This window comes from Meriones unguiculatus, chromosome 6 (genome assembly GCF_030254825.1).
Source record: "Meriones unguiculatus strain TT.TT164.6M chromosome 6, Bangor_MerUng_6.1, whole genome shotgun sequence".
Lineage (NCBI taxonomy): Eukaryota > Metazoa > Chordata > Mammalia > Rodentia > Muridae > Meriones > Meriones unguiculatus.
Window position 1 is genome coordinate 57,143,867 of NC_083354.1, and position 4,537 is coordinate 57,148,403.

At 37.0% G+C, this 4,537-nt stretch overlaps 1 non-coding gene across 1 annotated transcript; it reads left to right on the forward strand.

Moving 5' to 3' along the window:
- Positions 1–3,376: 3,376 nt before the first annotated feature.
- Positions 3,377–3,520, forward strand: LOC132654962 (small nucleolar RNA SNORA48). Its single transcript, XR_009592563.1, has one exon. It is a non-coding gene; the product is annotated as a small nucleolar RNA SNORA48 (small nucleolar RNA).
- Positions 3,521–4,537: the final 1,017 nt, after the last annotated feature.

The window sequence follows — 4,537 nt, forward strand, 5'->3', positions numbered from 1 at the left end:
TAAAACACTTTATATGAAGAACAAAGCCACCTAGATTCAGAATGTTTTCCCTCCTTTCACACTCCCATAATCCCACAGCACCCAATTCTTTTTTTTTTTATATCGCACAAGATGTCATATCGGCTTCACTCATCTGGCCTTTCTTCGAATTTTTCTATTCTTGTAGGACTCTCATGCATGAAGTATAATTAAACTGGTTTCTTACATGTTAATAAATTTCATGGAAAATGTAATTGTACCCCAGACAAAGACTGTGGGAAGATAAAAGAAAGCCGCTTTCCTTCTCTACAGTAAGATGAAAGAGGCAGCACAGATGCATGCATGCATAAATAGATGATAGGAGTAGAAAGAGTAGAAAACATACCTATAAAATAGAGCTAAATTTCTACATGTAAAGAAAAGTCTGCCATCTGGTCTTTTATTTATAAGTGAGACTAGACGAGACTCTGAAAATCCAAGAGCACAGCAATGTGACTAGTAAAGAGCCACTGGGAACAGTGTTTTGACTATTGTTTTAGATAGGGTTACTATTGCCGTGATGAAATACCATGAATGGAAGCAACTTGGGGAGGAGAGGAATCATTTCATTCACATTTCCATTTCCCAGTTCATCATCAAAAGTGGTTAGGGCAGGAACTCGATCAAGGCAGGAAGGAACCTGAAGGCAGGAGCTGAGGCAGAGGCCATCAGGAGTACGGCTTACTGGCCGGCTTCTTAGCACTGGCTCAGCCTACTTTCTTATAGCACCCACCCATTGGATCACCTCTCACAACAGGGTGGACTCTCCCCCACTGATCACTAAAAAAAAAAAAAAAAAAAAAAAAAAAAAAAATGCCCAACAGCCTGATCTTATGGTGATAATTACTCAGCTGAGGTTCCCTTCTCTCAAGTGACTTCAGCTTGTGTCCTTGACACGAAACTAGCCAGCACAACTATCCTATAGTTTATGTAAACTACTAAATATGTTGCAGGTCTTTTAAAAGTGGTATTTTACAAATAATCAAGTTGAATAACTTACACTAAAAAAATAAGAAGTATTGTTGCTCTCCTTGTGGAGCTCCTGTCCCCTCCAGGTCTTTCTATCTCCCCCTTCTTCCATAAGATTCCCTGCACTCTGCCCAAAGTTTGGCTATGAGTCTCAGCATCTGCTTTGATACCCTGCTGGGAAGAGTCTCTCAGAGGTCCTCTGTGGAAGGCTCCTGTCCTGTTCCCTGTCTTCTGTGTCCAATGTCTGTCCTGTTTGCCCTTCTGAATAAGGATTAAGCATCTTCCCCAGGGTGCTTGTTGTTTATCTTCTTTGGGATTGTAGATTTTAGTATGTTTATCCTATAATATATGGCTGATATCCACTTATAAGTAAGTTTATACCATATTCAGATGTGCTAAATGTGTGTCTGAAGCTTATTGGAAAGAAGAGGCAAGAGGATCATGAATTCATGCTTGGTCTACTTGAGACTGTCTCAAGCAAAAATAAAAGAAGTAATACATAATCTATTATAAAAGGAACTGTCCATTATTGCATCTCATTGAACTTTCAAGAGATCAAATGATTTCTTTTTCCTATTTAATATGTTTCTCACTTATCTTACATGGCATCATCTATTCAGGACATCATTCATAAATTCAAGCCATTCTAACAAAAAAAAACATTAAATCACAAAAATAATGCATATTTTACTGTGTGCAAATTCATGAGGATTAATGGAGAGAAAAGGCGTTCATCATTTTGCTCTATGGACCAATCACATTGCAGCTTTCTTGTTTGTAAGAAGTAATCTAGATGCTTCAGAAAGCCATAAACACTTGAGTTTCCATGGGTATAAATTCCCAAAATATTTAGAACAGGTAAAATAGCGGTGATTACTCACATCATTGATTTCCCTCATTTGTTTGAGTTCAGCTTAAGTACATAATTGACTTTATTATGTGTTCTGTCCATTTCATCAGTTGGTTGGCTAATGAGACTAAACAAATTACCATGTAAGTAAAATGTATTTAGAAGAAGTATAATTGACTTTATCATAGTGCTAACACTCTAAAATTTTGATAATTTTCATGTTTGAGATAAAATTGTTACATTACAATTAAAATATTTTTATTACTTTCTCTTCCATACTTGCTGCCAATCATCAAATAAATCAGGGGCAGGGAGGATGGCCAGGTGGTTAAGTGAATGTACTATTCTTGGGGAAGACTCGAGTTTGGTTCCCAGTACCTATTTATTGGCTTATATTCATCTATAACTCAATATCAAACATTAAGTTTCTAGGAGGATCTTTTCTGGTTTTCATGGGTATCAAGCATACACACTTGTAAGCACTCACAAATACAAATGAAATAAAAATAAATCCGTCTATTTAAAAGCTAATTAAAATTCATTTAAAATTTTAAAACAAATGAATGACAAGTTGTTTGATCTTTTATATACCTTATCTGGCATGAATTACTACTAAATACAAACCAACAAGAAGAAACAGTGAAGCTAACCAACAACTTAATAGACAGACCCCAGAAGTTTATTTCTTTGTATCTCTTATGTCTAGAAGGGACAAAATCCCGAGAAATGAGTATGTCCTTGGAGTACCTGTCAAAGAAATTTCTTAAGCCTCTGATTTGAATATCCCCATTCTGTAATGCAAAGGGGAAATCTAGGTCCATACAATGTAGTCAGGGAATGAACCAGGTCAAGGTCATTGTGCAAGATGCAGCCTACCTCAGGCTTCATGGTATCTATTTACTCATCCTTTGAACCTGTTGCAGAGAAGGCAATATCCTTATGACAACAGAGTTTCTTCATACATACAAAGTTTCTTTTCCATAAAGGAAAACCTTAGAGTGACACCTGTGTGTACTGTTTCGTTAACTAATCAATTCAAAATGATCAATCGGCTGAAAAGGTGTCAGCATGTCGAATATGGCTTCCCAACATGGGGTTCCTCAGCACGCTGAGTACTTTGAAATGAAAGATACTTGAAAGCCTCAGCACAAAGTCTATCTGTCCTTCTCCTACTTTCAAGTCTCCTGTCAATGGTCAATGTATTGCCTCAAAGCAAGTCAAAGAAGCAAGATTTGTGCTTCAACAAAATAATTCACAGAAACCAGAACAAGCCATCATTCCGCAGGTCACAAATATGGAGGCCTCATCCTGCACTTCTCCTCTAAGGACTATTCTGCTAGTGTAGAGTTCTCCTTGGAAAAGCCAGGAGGAATCTTATCAGACTGCCCTTGCTGAGTCTCTCTCTTTGATATGATAACATTAGATCACATCCTCTGTCCAGTCACATTTCCACATATAAGACTGATCATTCTCCACCAGACCCAAGCCTAAAGACAGTTTTCCACTGACCTTTAGGTCTCTCCTTTAAAAACAGTCACATCCCTCTGGCAATGGGCAAAGAGACACCTTGTTGGTGGTATTGTTCTTATATCAGTCAGGGACAGAGCAGATGGCAATCTTTTTTTCACGATAGCTTGATGCCTGGTTAGGTGGCCAAATCTGTCTTATGCTTAGGACTCATAAAAATCAAATTCAGGCAGTGCAATGTGGAAGGAGGAAGACAGTCAGAGACTTGAAGCCTTCCAAGACTGGGAGAGTTGACCCCATCACTCATCTGCTGTGAAGTAACATGGGTGCAGAGGTGTCACAGAAGCCATAGAATCCTGAACCAGACCAATGACTCATTGCAATGAAGATTCGCAAGTGAAAATGTGCGAGCCGAGGAATATACTGTGACATGCTGTGACATGCTACAGCTTCCACAATGAGACCTTTCTATGCTTTGTGTTTGTTTTGGTTTGTTGTGGTTGTTGTTGTTTGTTTGTTTGTGTTTTATTGGAGGGGGTTGCAAGGGCAAAGGGCAGAGTTGAGGGGATGCAAAGATTAGCAGCACTGAGGTACATAATGTAAAACACACAATGAATCAATAAAGTTTGAGCCCCCACTCATGTATAACATATAACTTTGATTAGGAGAATGTGTGGTACTTTCCTTGTTAACCTGTCTTTCATTAGATGTATACTGGTCTTCCCTTATCACCACAGACAGAAAGTCTCACACTTTTATACCTCCATTAGCATAATTACGGATTAAAATTTCTTGGATACCGAGAACAGTTTGCCTATATTTTTGTTTAGATTATATAAGAGTAAATTGCAGATATTTTTCTGAGAAATTTTAAATTATATAAATTTTTCTATGTTAAGGCCATTTGATTTGTTTTTCTTTTTTAATTTGTAGCAGAAAACATGATCACCAATGTACAATTAAGCTTGAAATTTTAAAAATAGATTCAAAAAGTTATGAAGTCACGCAAAAAAAAATATTTTGTTCCACTTATGGACTAAGCCGAGCTTCATTATTTTTGTATTGCAAACATGTGTTTTTATAATCATCATTAAATAACAATTATTCGATTTTCTTTTGCCTCTAAGTTTTGAAAATTTATGTTTCTTGTTGGAAATGTTTACATTTCAAAGACATTTTTGAAGAAAAGGATATGGGAATAGATAATCTTGCATCTACTCCTGAAAACATCAC